The sequence below is a fragment of the Panthera tigris genome, chromosome F2 (genome assembly GCF_018350195.1).
Source record: "Panthera tigris isolate Pti1 chromosome F2, P.tigris_Pti1_mat1.1, whole genome shotgun sequence".
NCBI classification, from domain to species: Eukaryota; Metazoa; Chordata; class Mammalia; order Carnivora; family Felidae; genus Panthera; species Panthera tigris.
The window spans coordinates 27,625,858-27,645,747 of NC_056676.1; the positions used below are offsets into that span (position 1 = coordinate 27,625,858).

Sequence of the window (19,890 nt, forward strand, 5' to 3'; positions counted from 1 at the left end):
GTGATAGAAGCTAAGCATTACACACTTTATGGGCATTCTTTTATTTAAATCTCACATGTATACTACCTCTTCTAGGAAGTAGATGGTATAAATGTGCTAAGGTGATTGAAATAACATGATCAGGTACCAGCAGTGAAACTGGGAACAAATTTCCTGGGTTGAATTTTGAATTCTGACCAAGACACTAAGAGAAGGGATGAGAACTGGTGAGAAGACTGGAAAGCTATTCACAGCAGGAGAAAGCACTCATGTAAGCATTGTACTGCTTTAAGAACTGTGAACCCTAAGGGGTGCCTGGGTGGCTCAGTTGGTTAAGCATCTGACTTCAGCTCAGGTCATGATCTCATGGTTCGTGATTTCGAACCCCGCTTTTCTATACTGACAGTGAGGCGCCTGCTTGGGATTCTCTCTCTCTCTCTCTGGTCCTAACCCACTTGCATGTTCTCTCTCTCTCTCTCTCTCTCTCTCTCTCTCTCTCTCTCAAAAATAAATAAATAAATACAGAAGAACTGTGAACCCTGTGGGGTTCCGATGAAAACTGAAAGGAGGTTTCTTCTTACAGTTTGAAAAAATATATAAACTGGTATCTCTTCATCTCCTAGTGTTTAAACATGACTGTTTTTTAGATGTGTTGAAATAACTAATCCAAACTCTCTTTCAGCTCTAGAATAAATGTTTATATCACAGAGGTAGAGTCCATGGAGCCATTTTCCCAAATCCATAAATACAACCCCACCTCCCCACCCTCCTTTTTAAAGTGTTTTACACTCTGGAAAAACAAACAACAGCAACAACAAACACAGTTTCCTTTTATCCATAGTTACTATTCATCTAGTCAAGAAAACCCAACTTGATATATTTATGCCAAAGTATAAATGAAATTTATTATTCATTTAATTAGTTCTTCCCATAAAATTCTATTTATCCCTACAACATATATTATCACACAAAGAATTTTGGTAGTATTATAGTATCAGCTTGATAATCTAGATCATCTGACTGTGTTCTCCATTTAAATAACATTACATGAATCTTTCTGAAGGAATATTATAATTAATCTGCCCAAAAAAATTTATAATTCTCTGCTTTCACACATATTTGGCATCATTTTGACTTTCACTACTCATTTACTGTGTTTGCAAGCCTTTTTTGTTAAAATAGCTGGTACACAAATCATTTCCTGGTTGCCACATGTGGAATGCTGATTTTATTTGCATTTGAGACTTACTAGCCTTTACAACTAGCAGAGTCTACGGACTTGAAAGAAAAACAGTGCTTCCTTTTGGCACTTTCAGAAAATATCTCCAAATCTGCATTACTGCTTAAAGAAAACTGATTTATCATTGTAAATTTATGACACTTCTTTTTGCTAATCAAATGTAAATTAGACTATGAACTATATAAACTGACAATTAGTGTATATATTATAAATATAACTATATTGTAAATTAACTATAATCTGTCTTTTTTCCCCACCAAAGCAAAAGAAAATAACATTCTTTGGAAAGAAAGAAAGAAAGAAAGAAAGAAAGAAAGAAAGAAAGAAAGAAAGAAAGAAAGAAAGAAAGAAAGAAAAAGAAAGGGAGAAAGAAAGAAAGAAAGAAAGAAAGAAAGAAAGAAAGAAAGAAAGGGAAAGAAAAGAAAATAGTTTTCCTACCCGCATCTTGAATCACTGGCTCTCTTCTTTGAAAGTTCTGAATAAGATATATTTTTATCCATTGGAATCAAGAAAAAGCTAGCTTAGCCATCCCTTTGAGTAATAACTTATCTCACATTGAAATATCTTAATACATACCAACAGTAATAGCTTAAGTGATAAATATTACTGGCATGGAGATATGATTTATCAAGGAGAATGTACTGGAAGTGGAGATGGGCAGTGACAGAACAAAAATAATTTTTAACTACACGTTGCCTTGATATTTAGACCATTAACTAAGAAATCATATGAAGAGCATGAAAACAGATTTCATTCATTTCAAGGAAGCAGAATACTGGCTCATCACTTAACATTTACTAGGCATATTCTCATAGTATTGAAGGTTATGTACATCATTTAATTTAACCACATCCTTCTATAATAGTGTTATCCCTGTTTGCATATAGGAAACAGGCTCAGAAAGATTAAGAATGTTACCTAATTCTAGTAAGCAGCAAAACCTAAACTGATCTAATTCCAGAGCAAAGCTCTTTTCTGCCATCAGTGTGGATCTTTATTTCTGAGAATTGATGAACTCTTATGAGCATTCTTCTAGAAAAAATGCATAAAGAAACAACACATGGGATGATATAACAGTACAAAGCTCACTAAATGATTGGTGGGTTTAGAGTTGCTTCTGCTGGTAGAGCTTTTGCAAAATCACTTTCCTCTGAGATAGTATGCTTTCAATATTTTCTCTCAAGACTTTCCTAAATTATACATATCAGAAAGCTATTTTGCTTCAAGGCTAAAAAAAAAATGAGTGTTTTAAACTATACTTGGTGCCAGTGTTGTACTATATACTCTACATCTGTCAGCATCCAAGCTGTGTCCACAAACTGCCCACTATGCTGTGTCTTCTTTCTTATTGTGAAGTAGATATAATTTAAAAATTGTGAGGGAAAAAGAAGAGAGAAACACTGTCTCTCGGTCCCAAACATCATACTGTTAGCCTACCCTGGTGCCCTGGGCTAGTTCTTTCTCACTTTTGTTGCCCCTTAGTACAGAGAGTGCATTTTTGTGATCCTTTCTCACAGTCTTCTCTCCAAGTGCATCTTTCGTAAACGCAAGCCTTTTCAAGCAGTTACTTTGTACCAGGTGGTCTTATGTATAATTTTGAATTATATGTAAAATTTTGTACTTCTCAGTAGGGTCCTTGAAGACAATACAGCGTAATGGTTAAGAAAGTTGGTGATCTGGGGCACCTGGGTGGCTCAGTCGGTTAAGCGTCCGACTTCAGCTCAGGTCATGATCTCATGGTTCGTGAGTTTGAGCCCCATGTCTGTGCTGACAGCTCGGAGCCTTGAGCCTGCTTCAGATTCTGTATCTCCCTCTCTCTCTGCCCCCCCCCCCCCCACTTGCAGTCTGCCTCTCTCTGTCTCTCAAAAATAAATACATGTAAGAATAAAATTAAAAAAAAAAAAAAAAAAAAAAGAAAGTGATCTACTGACTGCCTACACCCCTGACTAGCTATGTAACCTTGAAGCCCTTAAAAGTATCAGACTTCTTATGTGGAAAATGGGATAATAAATGCACCTACTGCATAGAGTTAATGTGTAAATTAATATAACATGAGATGGTACATGTTATGCATTAGCACAGTGCCTTGCTCTTATTAGTAATAGCTGCTCTTATTACTATTCACTCTGTATTCCCAGTCTCAGTTAGTGCCTAACATATAGTAGTTTTTTAGCAAATACTTAATGAAATCGAACTAGTTCTGAAATTTAAGTGTTGCATCCACATCCCTCCCACCACTTCTCCCACAGAAAGGAAGAATAGACAGAGGAAGAGAACTGGCATGTGCTCTTTTCTTACTCTAGACCTCTCATCCAGCCCCGATCAATAAAATGATATTCCTGAACCTCAACAAGTTTGAGAATTTTTCAAATCACATTATTTGAAAATAGTTGGGTTCCCTAACTTATCATGCCCCAGGTCCACAGAGTCACCAAGCTTATATTAATGCAATATAGTTGAGACTAATGGTGATAATTAATGAACCATTTATGAGTCATTGGGGATTTTTAAAATTTATTATCCACACCTCATAGAGGTACAGCTATTCTGTTTTTGTAGTAGACTCAACAGTCAAGGTAATCTTTTAAAAAACACAAATCAGATGATATCACTGCCTGCTTCTTACCTCTAACAACTATCTACTGTGAAGAGAAAAATATAAACCATTGAGTGAGGCTTAGGAGCACTGTATGCTCTGGCCACTTTTGTTATCGTTCCCCAACCTTCACCTGGTTCCAGGCACATTTTCCTCACAGGTTTGCATTTGCTGGTACTTGTACCTAGACCATCATCCCTCTAATCATTAACATTTCAATTCAAAGGGCCACTATTGTTTTGGCCAGATACCTGCCTCTTCAGTGCCTCTCTATCCCATTATCCAGTTATATTTCTGTCACTTATATGAAATTTATCAATGTGTTTACTCTTCTTCCCCCACCTCTGGGGCATTTGATTAAGAGCAAGGACTTGGTGCTTTCTCCTTCACCATTGAATCCTCTGAGGCTTTCAACAGAGACTGGGGCATGGAAAGTGCTTAGGAAATGTGTGTTTAATAAATGAGCAAATATGTGAATGAATGAAAAAAATGTGAAACAATAGAATAAGAATATTTCTCTTTCAAAAGAACAGAGAAATAATTTCATTCAATAAGAATCAATCACACTTAGTTACTGATTTATGACTTAGTAGTTTGCATTCAGTAAAAATGTTCCATTCATTGCTTTCTGGTACTTTATATGTCATTAATTAAATTTTGCTCATTTTAAGGCCAATCCATGAGACATCATTTAACTTCCCTTCTCTAAACTCTTTAACTTACCCAGCATTAACTCAATTCAGGACGTCACCAATTACTGCTCATGTGACACTGGGTAATCATACTTAACCGCTCAGTGCCTGTTTCTTTATTTGTAATATGGAATAATAATAAGACTTATCTCATAGGTTTATGAGGAGGGTAAACTCATATATAATGTGTATAATGTATATAATGTATATAAATATATATAATGGTATATATATATAACAGTATATAAATATGTATAAATTATATAGATTTGTATATAATTTACTATATAAATTTGTATGTAACAGTATATGTATATATATGTACCTGTACATATATATACATATACTGTTACATACAAATTTATATATATATACATATATATATACATACATATATACATATATATATATATACATACATATATATACATATATATATATATATACAAAACTGTCTTAAAATAGTGTCTGGCTCATGGAAGCATTATAGAAGTATTGATTACTGCTATTAGCATTATTATGAAAACTAAATGTTGAGAACAATCCCTCATTAGTTGTATATTGCATGAAGATAACTAAAACTAATAGAATATTTAGATATGAGATTAAAGAAGGGGAGCCACTAAAATATACCGAGATAGAAGATTACGAGGGTATAAAAGCATAGAAGCATAAAAACAAAGTTTTTTGCTTTTGTTTTCTTTTTTAAGGAAGAAAGAGCCTAGAAATATGAGGACCAAAACTGTCCATTGGTTGTGTTGACATGGAGATAGCTGGTGACATTTATAAGTAAAATTTCAAGGCAGTGGGCAAAGAGGTTGGGGTGAGAGAAGCCAGATGGAACTAAATTATAGAATAAATGGGATGTGAAGAAATGGAAACAGTATATGAAGATACTTTTGAAAAGCTCAGCCATGAATTAGATAAGGAAGATAGGCAGGGATCAAGAGAAGATGTTGAGTATATTTTTTAACATTTTAAGTAGGAGTTACTTAGTCTAGAAGTTGAATTTTGATGGGAATAATTCGTAAGGAGTTTTCAAGTTGTGGAAAATGCAGTGCTGCAAAGTACTTGAGAAGATGAGAGAAAATGGAATACCCGCTATGTATAGTGAAAATGGCTTTTTACTTTAACTCTTACAACAAAAAGGAATACAAAGATCTGTACGAATGCTAATGAATTAATGGATTCGACAGTGAGTTATTTACTGACTTCTATTTTCTTTTTTTTTAGTATGTTTTTAAATGTTTATTTATTTTTGAGAGAGAGAGACAGAGTGCGAGCAGAGAAGGGTCAAAGAGAGAGAGAGACACAGAATCCGAATCAGGCTCCAGGCTCTGAGCTGTCAGCACGGAGCCTGATGTGGAGCTCCAACTTAGGAACCAGGAGATAATGATCTGAGCCGAAGTCGGATGCTTAACCGACTGAGCCACCCAGGTGCCCCAGTGACTTCTATATTCTTAATGAGATATGAGACAACTCATCTCCTAAGAACAAGGGAGATAGAGAGGATAGAGGGAAATTTCAGGAGACTGGGGAAGATTTGTAAAAAAAAAAAAATTAGTCCTTTAAGGACAATTAAAAAGAACTTACTAGTAAGTCAGAGCCATATTTCCAGTCTTGAAAACCCCATTTGAAATTGGTAATCTTTAATTTATTGGAATACCAATTTGCCTTTGCCATGTAATTTTTCTCTCCAACTACCTGGCTATAAGTTATGAAGAGGTAGAAAAGTTAAAGATGGCAGTGAAGAGAAAATACAATTATGGGGTACCTGGTGGCTCAGTTGGTTAAACATGTGACTTCAGCTCAGGTCATGGTCTCGAGGTTCATGAGTTCGAGCCCCAGATTCGGCCCTTCACTGACAGTGCTGGGTCTGCTTGGGATTCTCTCTGTCTGCCTCTCTCTCTGCCCTTTCCCCACTCATGCTCTCTTGCTCTCAAAATAAATAAACTCAAAAAAAAGAGAGAAAACATGATTAGTATTTGAAATATGTATGTGATATTCAACCTCAATAGTTGTGTAAAAATTCAAAGAAATGGAATGTGAGGTTTCAGTTTATTAATATAACAAAATAAAAAATTTTATATATATTTTGTGTTGACAAAGATCTTGGTAATATAAGTTGATTTCATCTTTTGAAAAGTAATTTGGCAATATCTCACAAGATGAAAAGGTCATAGGTTTTACATAATAATTCTAAGTCTGGAAGCTTTAATAAATAATTGATATTTAGAAAATTATTATATAAAGGTGTTCATTGTCAGGTCATACCTAATAACAAAAAATTTGAAACATCTTTAATAGTCAACAATAAGAAAATATTTTAGTTAGTTATATCTCCTTAGTAGAAAATTCATTATTATAATTACAAGAAAATGCAGCAAAATAGAATGCTTAATGAAGAAATCTGATTTCAAAATCATGTTTACCTTGTGACAACTATGTAAATATATGAATATTTATTATAAATTAAACCAAAATAAAAATTTTAAAATTCTGTAACAGTATGAGAATTTTGTTTTTGTTTCAAAATAATATTTAACATGGTTCTTTTTATAATTTTACTTTTTAAGAGAAGCAGTGAGGAATTTTCTACCACTTTTCTTAAGACTTTCTGATTACCACATCATGTTACATTTCATACTTTCAGATCAAGTCAACAATTCTATCATCAGGGATTAGATTTATTTTATAGTTCATATTCCAAGTTATTTGATATAAAAAGACCAGATGCAATTGTAAGTGCTTCAAAAATATCATTTCAAGATCCTTTTTTTTTTTTTTTTTTTTTGCTTAGTCTCTCCTAGTATGGAGATTAAGAAAACTACTTAAAATTGCTAGCCATTCATTTCTACTTTTCTTATTTTTATTCACTTATCTTCACAGAAATGGAAACAAATGAGTCTTCCAGGTACATCTGCCAATTTCTTAAATCCTCTATTATCCACATTATGAAACCGCACTGATATGAATGCCTCCAGTATTTTCAGAGCTCTTCAGTTACTGAATTATACTTTGACTGTCTGCAATAAGTATCTTATGTAAGTGTAAAATTTCAACTCAACTTATGGAAACCTTTTAAGCTCTTAGTTCAAAAGTGAGAGATCCTTAGTTCAGCCTTATGATTAACAATTATTTGCATAGTTAGGAGCTCCTAAATTATTGATGGATACCTGGCAGTACTCACCATTTCTCAGAAGTTCCCTATTACTCTCTCACTCTCTCCCACTTCCTCTCTCTCTCTCTCTCTCTCTCTCACACACACACACACACACACACACACACACACACACACACATTGTGATTAGAAGCATAGGCTGTGGCATCATAAAATCTAAAGTTCTAATTCCAGTTGTGCTGTTTCTGGGCCATTTCATTATAGGCGAGTAACCTAATCTGTGAGTCTTTTTATTTTTATCTATAAAATGGAGATTCCAATTATAACAGACAATCCTCAAAACATCCCTAATCATTTTAGAGTTTCTTTTACAGAGTCAGATACAAAGCAGGCACTCAATATATGGATAGGATTTTTATTACTTTTTTATTATTTAGGTTTTGCTTTTCCCTGAGTCTGTGAGCCCCCATAATGAAATGTAATTTCCAGTAAATTGAGTAACACTTGTTATTAGCAAAGATTTTAACTGAGTTGATTATTTTTCAGTGCAACCCAGATTAGTTTTCTGCCTTTTTTTTTTTTTGCCTTATGTAGGTGTTCAGTAAAGATTCATTTAATAAATAATTGAATGAATAAATGAGTGCATTTATTATATAAATTATATCATTATATCAATGAGAATAAATACTAGTTCTTGAGAAAGTAGAACAAATATAACACAGGGGAAAAGGTGAGAAAGGGGTCAATGGAAAAAAAATGGCAAACTCACTTTTGTGCCCAGTGTCAGAGTAGAAGAACTGCCCTGTTTTCAAAAGCATGAAGGAGAATTTGCTAAATAACATACCTTAACTGTTCTTAAAAGTTAAGCATAACATTCCCTGATGATTTTTGTATTTTTCACCAATAAAAATAATCTGAGATTAGCCATATTAGAGGTAGAATCACGTTCAATGACATTATGTACTCTAAATTTCACTGTACTTTAGACATTGCTTACAATCAATGTTTATGATAATCTCTGCCCTTTGAAGTGGAATCATGCCCATGGTACATATTAGTCATATAAAGGTGGCGTAGTATGAGGTAGTATTTTTCAGGTAAAGTTACTCTTTTCCCCAATTCCATATTGTACATGTTGGAAGAACATCATTATGCTCAGCCCACAACTAAGGAGTGAGGAGTTATGCTTAAGGTGGAGTATCTGCATAAACTATTTGGAATTTTGCATTGGAGATTTATCTGTTTTCCCCCATTTAATTATGCATTCCATTATTCGTTTTTATCAGTAAGAACTCATGGATTTTTATTTTATACTTTGGGTTATAATGTAATGCTACTTTATTGCCGAAATTGTTCTGGTTGTGACCAATCTGAACACTTTCAGTTGGCTCTTGTGCGACTTTGCTATGTCCCCATCCATATACGTCTGTATTTTTTAGTACTTCATTGTTTTTTGAAAGAGGGTCTAGGCTCATCTTTTATATTTAACTGTCCCAGTCTGAGAATCAGCCATTTTTCCAAGGAGCCCTAGATCCTTTTATTGGGGAATGGTATTAGACACTAAGATCTGGGGGGAGGTATGCTCATTCCTGCTAGGGTGTCATTGCTTCTAGGTCTGACTGAGCAAAGAGAAAGATGTGTGTATACTAGCCATGTATATACACCTATCTATAAACATTTCTGTACATAATCATGTGTGTCAATATTAAGTGAAACATGAATGTATATTGAAGTTTCCATCTCTGATCTATTACCACATAGATCATTCTTGCCTCATTCCTTGCTTATTTTTAAATTTCAAATCCAACAAAACACTTGACTTTTAAATGTATGAAAATCCACATTTTCAACATCAATAGACTACCTGACATCTGCTTCCAATAAGATGGGGTAGCCCATTTCTCCCAGGTCCTCACACTTAAAACTAAAACCCTGAACACAGCATAAAAAACAAGCATAGGAAGACACTTAAAGATGGAAATAAGGTGGACTTACTAGGAACCTTAGGACTTGAGGAATGATATGGCAATGACTTCCCTGTTTCCTATTGCTCCCTATATATCCTGCAGAGGACACTGCAGGAACCTCTGACCCATAACCACCAACAGAACAAGAGACGTAAAAAAGTCTCAAGGAAAATCTGGTCTACCGAGCCAAAGTCTGAGGAAAAGGGTTGCTAACACCAGAAAATCATTTTGGTAATACATACACTGCTCAAGCCAAATACCAATGGAAAAGTTGAATTCACCACCTATGCCCCCTGGTTTTCGTGGGACCAAGCGAGGACCTGATTTTCAATACCATCCCACTCTTGCCCTCCAAAAGCAGGCAGCACTCTGGTTCTCCTACCAGGCTACTTCAGTGTGGCCCAGCAGTGAGCTGAGCCTCCACCCCTATCAATCAGCAAAGAGACTTAAGAAGGTGGCCTGACAAGGCTAGTTAACACTGGACTGCCCTCACACAGTCTTAGGGTCCAGTTTGGGAGCTTAGCCTCCACCTCTACTTGAAATCAATAATAGGATGTTGCAAGTTGAAGCTAATAGACACTCTACTTTGACACTCTACTTTGACAGGGTGACACCACCCTGTCACCTGGTGTCAGTAAGACCCAGTAGGGTGCAGAATGCCTATTCTCTTCCTAAAGCACTAAGATAGAATGAGGTGGCACAAAGCAGGGCTGGTTCTCTTCCCACCCTGGTGTCAGCAGAGAGCTGAGCCTTTGCCCACAACCAGCATCAATGGAAAGAGATGGTATGAAGAAAGACAATTAACACTTCCCTTCCACCTCCCCTAATGTCAGGGGACCTGCTGGGGAGCTGAACCTCCATCCCACTTATAGGAAATATGATGCTATGAATGGTCCTACTTTGGGGTGGTGGGGGACAGGTATCAGCAGGGCAGGAGGAGAGAGGAGAGCTGAATTTATATCACATCTGTCTGCAGTGAACCATGTGAATCAGTGCCCACTTTTGCTGAAGTATTGTCAATAGGGCCCAGTGGAAAGCTGTACCTACGTATTCCCACCCCAGTCTTCATGCCACATCTCAATATAGGGATCTTGCTGCTTAAAATAATAAGATTAAATAAGATTCAGATTCATATAATACTCAAAATGTTCAAATATAATTGAAAATTACTCATCAGGCCAAGAACCAGGAAATCACAAAACAACTGAAAAAATACAAACAACATGCACCAACACCAAGATAAATCAGGTGTTGGAATTATCTAAAAAGGATTTCAAATAAGCTATCATGTAAATGCTTCCAGTAAGCAATTATGTATTCCTTGAAACAAATGGGGAAAAAATAGAAAATGTAAGCAAAGAAGTGGAAATTATAACAATAAAAACAAATGAAAATGATAAAACTGAAAAATACAATAACCAAAATAAAAATCTTATTAGATAGGCTTTAGAGTGGAGATGACAAAGTCTAGAATCATTAACTTGAAGATAGATCAATAGAATTCATCAGATCTGAGAAACAGAAAACCAGACTGGGAGATGGAGGTGAAGAAGGAAAAGGATCTCAAGAACCTGTAGAGCAATAAAAAAAAAGAGCTAACACTCGGGGCACATGGTGGCTCAGTCGATTAAGTGTCTTACTTTGGCTCAGGTCATGATTAAATGTTTTGTGGGTTTGAGCCTCATGTGGGCTCTGTGCTGACAGCTCAGAGCCTGGAGCCTGCTCTTGATTCTGTGTCTCCCTCTTTCTGCTCCTTCCCCACTCATGCTCTGTCTCTCTCTGTCTCTCTCTCTCTCAAAAATAAATGTTAAAAAAAAAAAAGAGCTAACATTCATATTACCAAAGTCCCAGAAAGAAACGAGAGCAAGTAGGACTGACAGAGTATTCAAAGAAATAATGACTAAAAGGTACCCAAATTTGTAAAAGACATAAACCTGAAGATTCAAGAATCTGAGAAACTCCAAATAGGATAAACACAAAGATATCCTTGCCAAGACACATCATTATTAAACTTAGAAAACATAAAGACAAAAAAATCTTGAAAGCAGACGAGGAGAAACAATGTACTACTTACAGAGAAACATCAGTTCCAATGACAGAACATTTCTTTAATATTTTTTTAATGTTTTATTTATTCTTTTTTTTCAATGTATGAAGTTTATTGTCAAATTGGTTTCCATACAACACCCAGTGCTCATCCCAAAAGGTGCCCTCCTCAATGCCCATCACCCACCCTTGCCTCCCTCCCACCCCCCATCAACCCTCAGTTTGTTCTCAGTTTTTAACAGTCTCTTATGCTTTGGCTCTCTCCCACTCTAACCTCTTTTTTTTTTCCTTCCCCTCCCCCATGGGTTTCTGTTAAGTTTCTCAGGATCCACATAAGAGTGAAACCATATGGTATCTGTCTTTCTCTGTATGGCTTATTTCACTTAGCATCACACTCTCCAGTTCCATCCATGTTGCTACAAAGGGCCATATTTCATTCTTTCTCATTGCCACGTAGTACTCCATTGTGTATATAAACCACAATTTCTTTATCCATTCATCAGTTGATGGACATTTAGGCTCTTTCCATAATTTGGCTATTGTTGAGAGTGCTGCTATAAACATTGGGGTACAAGTGCCCCTATGCATCAGTACTCCTGTATCCCTTGGGTAAATTCCTAGCAGTGCTATTGCTGGGTCATAGGGTAGGTCTATTTTTAATTTTCTGAGGAACCTCCACACTGCTTTCCAGAGTGGCTGCACCAATTTGCATTCCCACCAACAGTGCAAGGGGTTCCCGTTTCTCCACATCCTCTCCAGCGTCTATAGTCTCCTGGTTTGTTCATTTTGGCCACTCTGACTGGCGTGAGGTGATATCTGAGTGTGGTTTTGATTTGTATTTCCCTGATGAAGAGCGACGTTGAACATCTTTTCATGTGCCTGTTGGCCATCCGGATGTCTTCTTTAGAGAAGTGTCTATTCATGTTTTCTGCCCATTTCTTCACTGGGTTATTTGTTTTTCGGGTGTGGACTTTGGTGAGCTCTTTATAGATTTTGGATACTAGCCCTTTGTCCGATATGTCATTTGCAGATATCTTTTCCCATTCCGTTGGTTGCCTTTTAGTTTTGTTGGTTGTTTCCTTTGCTGTGCAGAAGCTTTTTATCTTCATAAGGTCCCAGTGGTTCATTTTTGCTTTTAATTCCCTTGCCTTTGGGGATGTGTCAAGTAAGAAATTGCTACGGCTGAGGTCAGAGAGGTCTTTTCCTGCTTTCTCCTCTCGGGTTTTGATGGTTTCCTGTCTCACATTCAGGTCCTTTATCCATTTTGAGTTTATTTTTGTGGATGGTGTGAGAAAGTAGTCTAGTTTCAATCTTCTGCATGTTGCTGTCCAGTTCTCCCAGCACCATTTGTTAAAGAGACTGTCTTTTTTCCATTGGATATTCTTTCCTGCTTTGTCAAAGATTAGTTGGCCATACGTTTGTGGGTTAGTTCTGGGGTTTCTATTCTATTCCATTGGTGTATGTGTCTGTTTTTGTGCCAATGTTTTATTTATTCTTAAGAGAGAGAGGAGAGAGAACGTGAGCAGGGGAGGGACAGAGTGAGAGAGAGACACAGAATCTGAAGCAGGCTGCAGGGTCCGAGCTGTCAGCACAGAGCCTGATGCAGAGCTTGAACTCAATGAGCCATGAGATCATGACCTGAGCTGAAGTCGGATGCTTAACTGACAGAGCCACCTAGGCGCCCCCAGAATATTTCTAATTTGAAGCTTGGAGCGAGAACATTGTCATAATATTTTTCAAGTACTGAAAGAAATGTCAGTCACAAATTCAGAAATTCTATATTTACTTTCTTGTTTGACTTATATCAATGGACTACTAAGTAATCTTTCTATATCCAGAATTGCCATCACCCTTCCCCAACAATCCAGCCACTGAAAGAAAACACAGGCAAATTTTTCTTACAAAAACTTCTGATTATGTTATGAAAATCAACTTTTCTCTCTCTTCTAACTTTAACTTTCCAGTTAAAATCCTTCAGTGCATTTACCTCTTCCTTAGGATAAAATCTTGCATTCTAACTGTATTAGTCTATTTGCACTGCTATAACAAAATACTACAGAGTGGGTGGCTTATGAACAATGGAATTATTGTTCTGGAGTCTGGAAGTCCAAAATCAGGGCAGCATGGCTGGGTGAGGGTCCTTTTCTGGGTCACAAATTTGTCATTGTATCAAGTGGCAGAAAGTGGTAGGGAGCTCAGTGGGGTCTCTTTTACAAAATCACCAATCCCATTCAAGAGGGCTCCACCCTCATGACCTAATCACCTCCCAAAGGCCCCACCAACTAATACCATTACATTTGGGGATTAGGATTTCAACGCATGAATTTGGGGAGAACACAAACATTCATACCATGGCACTACTACATGGACCATTCGTGATTTGGTTTCTAACTCTTTCTCCATGTTCTTATTATACTCCAGTGAGTATACTGATTGTATATGTAATTCCTTTCTAGTCTAATCCTTAACTATTCTTTTTCTTGCTACCATGAATTTCTCTCCTCTTTATCTCAAAAACCACTCCTCATTCATGTTACATACCCATCTCACATAGTGCCTTCTACAATAAACCCTGCTGATACTCACATACCACTGCCCACAGCATGAATTATGGTCCTGCTATGTCTTCCTATAACATGCTGTAATAACTTATGTTATAATTATGGATTTACTTATCTGGGTGTCCTAATGCATTGCATTCCAGATGGTAAGATAATGCTTTTAATAATGGTAACACTGGTGTCTAGTATACCTATGGCATATTTTAGGTGTTCGGTAAATGCTTGTTGAATGAATGAATGATCAACTTGAAATCTTAATCATTCACTTTTTAAATATCTATCAAAGACACCCAGTTTTCCAAAAAGATTGGGGACTTGAGATCTTAGACTTGATTTAATAATGGAAATTGTTGATCTATTAGTGCTTAAATGCCTCAAAGTAAAACCATTAACCCAAGAACTTAAGGTTTTCCACTTGGACTTTCTAGCTAGTCATTAATATCCCCATCCCCACTGTATCAGATGCTGTCGGTGCTCCCCAGCACTCATCATTGCAGTAAAGACTGATAGAATCATGCTATCACCTGCAATTATCTACCCTGTACAGGCCAGAAGTGCCCAAGAGATGATGTATGTGGCTGTAGCTTTCAACCAATGACAGTTTCTCACCCACTATTGGGGTAACTGAATCACACTCTGTAGTCTCACAGAACTCCCCTGAAGGACTGACAGCAGTTCTCCCCAGCAGTAATCTGTTCAGTAAAGCACCACTACTGGCTTCCTCCCATGCCTCTATTCTCAGTTCCCACTCCACTTCTGGGTTTCCTGGGACTACCTCCCAGATAAACAGTTTGCATTCAAATTCTCTTCAAGTTCTGCTTCTAAGGGAATTCAATCTCAAACAATTTATAGCCTCGTAATGATTCACTAGTCCTTGCAGAGTCTCACTGTAAAAGTATCAAGGCATGGCACATTATGTGTCACTCTTCCTAGATCCTATTATAAACAGATAGGAAAGAACATAACTTTGAAGAGAAAAATAATTTATATGAGAATGGTCAATGGATAAAGGGAAGGTAAGTTAGATAGTGCCATTTGTTTTCCATTAATGATGCTTTGGAATTTATCAGCAGATGGTCTGTAACAGGTGTGACTATAATTTGTGGAGATTGCTTCCTCAACTACTCAGAAAACTGCTATTATTATTTTGGAAGCACAGCTTTAGGACTTTATTGCTTCACTTGTAGCCAGCCTTTCCTTTTATCCTAATATCTCTTTTTCTAAATCACTGACTAGCATTCAACAGATTTATTCTCTCCCCATCTCCCCATCTCAAGAAAAGACACATCCTTGTGCTACCCAGAGACATTCACACTCTTATGTATCCATCAGTGCTTGAAAAGAGGAGCTCATGGTACATGTGTGCAGTGAATATTATACATTAAAGGTCTCTGTGAAATATACTTCTCTAAGTTCCTATGTTTATGAATAATTTAATCAAAGTAATAGTTTACTAAAGATCTAGGTGAAGACTGAAGAAAGGAAGTAAATTTTACAGAAACAGAAAACTTGCCTTTTTTGCCTTTTGTGTTGTAATGATCAAAGGATAACGGGGCTTTCTTTTTGCTTGGCTTGAAGGCAAAATACAACCTAAACCCTTGTCATATTCACTTCTGAGTTAGCAAACTTATAAACTGGATATAAACTTATAACGTAGAAGTTTATACTGCTTAGGAACCCTACATTTGGACATTTACTTAAAATTTTAAAAAATTGAGATCTCTAAGTAAAAATAAATGTCCCTTTCTCTTGCTGTCTCCATTTTAGTTTCCTGAGTTTCTGGAAGGCCTGGTTTCCCCAAAGGAGCAGTTTCTGATAGAAGTCTTAAAGTCTGACCCAAGGGGGGAAAAAAATCAAGTATAGCCAATGAATTAAGGACAAGAAGGTTTCCAATCAGGTAGGAACACTTAGTCTCACATTCAACCACCTCAGAAAAAGTATACTGATGGCTGGATAAGACATGACTATTTGGAAAATGATGGATATATAACATACAAGGAAGTTGTCTGCAATTCCCTATGGTGTTTATCAGAGAGTACCTTGGAGGGAAATGAATACAATAACAGTATGATGCTTTTTTCCATTTTTAGCTCACTGTTGCCTAGTACATATAGTGATCTTGGTGACTGGTTTAATCCTGGGAGGTTAGTCATGTGGAGCAGCAGATTAATCTTTTTGTTACTTTCTCCTAAGACAAATCATATTCTAGGTTGTCTTCATGACCTTTTAGTTACTTATCAAAATTAAGGGCTATGATGACAACAAGTCTAAGTAAGGAACAGCTGCAGTCAATGGTGTGAAGGTTCTTGTTGGGGCACACTTAGTTTTGGTCTTGGCAAAAAGTAAGTGTACATAGGGAGTTAAAAGGGAGGAAAATGGGGCATGGGAATTTACCTATGCATGTCAAAACTGCACTAACCACTGTATTTTTCATTAGCAATTTCAGATAAAACCCTAAAGCAAACTTAATAAAGATATCTCATTGTATGGCAAGACAAAAGACAGTAGTGACATCAAAATCAGGGCCTATCCATCTCATTCGCAGTTATATTCAGCGTTTACCATATCACCTGGTCTGTACTCAGTACTCAATATAAGACCCATGTTGAATGACTTATGGATGAATGAATGAGAAAAGTTAATGTGTTAGAAAATGTGTTTTATCCTTATATTTCCTTGTGTGTCGACTTCTGTATTCTCAGGATCCAGCACTGTAACTGACACTTTGAATGTAAGCAATAAAATTTGTTGCAAGAATGGATCAGTCCCCATGATTCTAAGGATAATTATAAGACCAAGACAGACCCCATATTGCGAAGGTCTATGACAGAAGTATCCATTAGTTGAAAGTCTAGATCTCACACTACTGATATAGCTGAAGAATTTATCTAGTTTTAATTTTTTTTGAGTATAGTTGACACATTTGTTGTATAGTTGTAACATTCGTAATGTTACATTCGTTTTAGGTGTACAACATAATGATTCAACATCTCTCACCTATGCTCATCACAAGTGTAGCTATCGTCAGTCAGCATATAACACTATTACAATATCATTGACGATATTCCCCATGCTGTGCTTTTTATTCCTGACTTACTCATTTTATAACTGGCAGCCCATATCTCCACTCCCCTTCATGCATTTTGCCCATTCTCCTACTCCCATTCCCTCTGGTAGCTGTCAGTTTGTTCTTTGTATTTGTAGTTTCGATTCTTTTTATTTCTTATTTATTCATTTGTTTTTGTTTTTTAGATTCCATATATGAGTGAAATCATATGGTATTTGTCTTTCTCAACCTGATTTATTTTACTTAATACTACCATCTAGGTTCATCCATTTTGTCTCAAATGGCATGATCTTATCCTTTTTGATGATTGTGTAATATTCCTGTGCATATATGTGTGTGTGTGTGCGCGCGCGTGTGCGTGTGTGCGTGCGCATGTGTGTGTGTATACCACATCTTTCTTATTCATTTGTCTGTTGATGGATACTTAAGTTGCTTCCATAGTTTGGTATTGTAAATAATGCTGCAACAAACATAGGGTGCATATCTTTTCAATTAGTGTGTGTTTTTTTGGTTTTTTTTTTGGTAAATACCCAGTAGTGGAATTATTAGATCATATGGTATTTCTCCATATTGTTTTCCATAGTAGCTGTACCAATTTATATTACCACCAACACTGAACAAAGGTTCCTTTTTTTCCACATACTCTCACCAACATTTGTTATTTCTTGTCTTTGATTTTAGTTATTCTGACAGGTGTAAGGTGACAACTCATTGTGGTTTTGATTTACATTTCCCTGATGATTATGACGTTGAGCATCTTTTCATACGTCTGTTGGCCATCTGTATGTCTTCTTTGGAAAAAATGTCTATTTAGTTCTCTGCCCATTTTTGATTGGACTGGTTTTCTTTTTGGTATTGGGTTGTACAAGTTCTTTATATATTTTGGATATTGACCCCTTATTGGATATATAATTTGCAACCATCTTCTCCCATTCAGTACGCTGCCTGTTTGTTTTGTTGATGGTTTCCTTCACCATGCAAAAGCTTTTTATTTTGATGTAGTTCCAACAGTTTATTTTTGCTTTTGTTCCCTTCCCTTAGGAAACATACCTAGAAAAGTGCTGCTGCTGCTGCTGCTGCTGATGTCAATGAAATTACTGCCTATGCTCTCTTCTAGGATTTTTATGGTTTCAGATCTCATATTTAGGTCTGTAATCCATTTTGAGTTTATTTTTGTGTATGGTATAAGAAAGTGGTCCAGTTTTATTCTTTTGCATGTAGCTCTTCAGTGTTCTCAGCATTGTTTACTGAAGAGACTTTTTTCCCATTGTACATTCTTGCCTCCTTTGTCATAGATTAATGGACCAAATAATTGTGGGGTTATTTTTGGGCTCTTTCTTCTGTTCCATTGATCTTTAGGTCTATTTTTGTGCCAGTACCATACTGTTTTGATTACTACAGCTTTGTAGAGAATTTATTTAGTTTTAATTATTTACATATCATCCCATTACATTAGACATATTATTAAATGACTCAATTATGGATAGAATATCCCCTGATAAGCTTCTGTGCCATATTATTTGCAAAACATGATTTCTGGAGCATTTTTAAAATGACAAAGATAAGGGCAATTTCAGAATCATTAACTTCTAAAATTGGTATTTATATTTTTCCACAGGTAGGTAGGATAGCCACAGTAGTGCATGAGTGGCTATTTCTCTATAATCTGCTGTTGCTATCTTCTGCATTTCCAAGAGACAACAAAAGTCATTTCATTAAAGAAAGAAATGTAAATTTTAGCATAATGAAGCTTCCACCAAACCACATGTACTCTCTCTCTCAGATATGAAGAGGAAGTAACCATCTAAAATACCACCTTGGAACTCATTGCAAAATAAGAGGAAATCCACTCATACTTAATTATTTTATTCTTTAATTGATATATGATATTCTGATATACTTATTAATAAAATCTAAGTTGCTAATGGGGAAATAGCTTTGTAATGCTTTTGTATTTATATGTATTTATCAATAATGTATGATATTACCTCCCCCACTCCATCTTTTTTCTGTACTCTCTTGAGGCAGGAGATGTAGTTATCAGTTGTTTTTAACATTCCTAGGCAGCCACAGGACTAGTATCACTTAATTAATGACAATAAATTATCCCAAAGTAGGATGTCTTTATATGGAAAAAAAAGCCCTCATGTGAAGAGGGAAAACTTTCATAGCTGAAAGATTTCAACTGTAAAAGATTAACTACTAAATATGTATGTTGTGTCAAAGTAGATTCCCTTTTCTATAATTAATGACTAAGGGTTATCGTTGATATATAGAGGATTTTAATTTTTAAAATGCTATTATATAATAATTAATACATGCAAAAGAAAATATTCAAATACATTAAGTTATGAGGTATAATAATAAACTCCTGCAAACACACCACTAAAATTGAGAACTGGAATCAAACTGCTGAATCATTTTGTTCTACCCTTATCCCACCTTCCAGTTTTCACCAAAGAAATAACTCTGATTTTGGCTTTATGTTCAACATTCACTTAATTTTTATGTATTTTTTTTACTATATATATGATTTCGCTTATTTTTGATTTTTATAAAATTGATTTCACAGTTTATATAGTCTTCTGTGCTTGTTTTTCACTCAACATTATGTTTCTAAG

At 35.9% G+C, this 19,890-nt stretch overlaps 1 protein-coding gene across 2 annotated transcripts in view; it reads left to right on the forward strand.

Annotated features, from left to right (window-relative positions):
• The window catches only part of PKIA (cAMP-dependent protein kinase inhibitor alpha), a 92,619-nt gene that overhangs the window by 42,529 nt on the left and 30,200 nt on the right, over positions 1 to 19,890 (forward strand). Inside the window, exon 1 of one of the 2 annotated variants that reach the window (XM_042973661.1) lies at positions 18,381 to 18,416. The exons of the other annotated variant lie outside the window; for it this stretch is intronic. The gene's annotated coding sequence lies outside the window, so the exon portion shown is untranslated. Of the gene's footprint in view, positions 1 to 18,380; positions 18,417 to 19,890 lie in introns of those variants that run through there. 2 annotated transcript variants of the gene reach the window in all.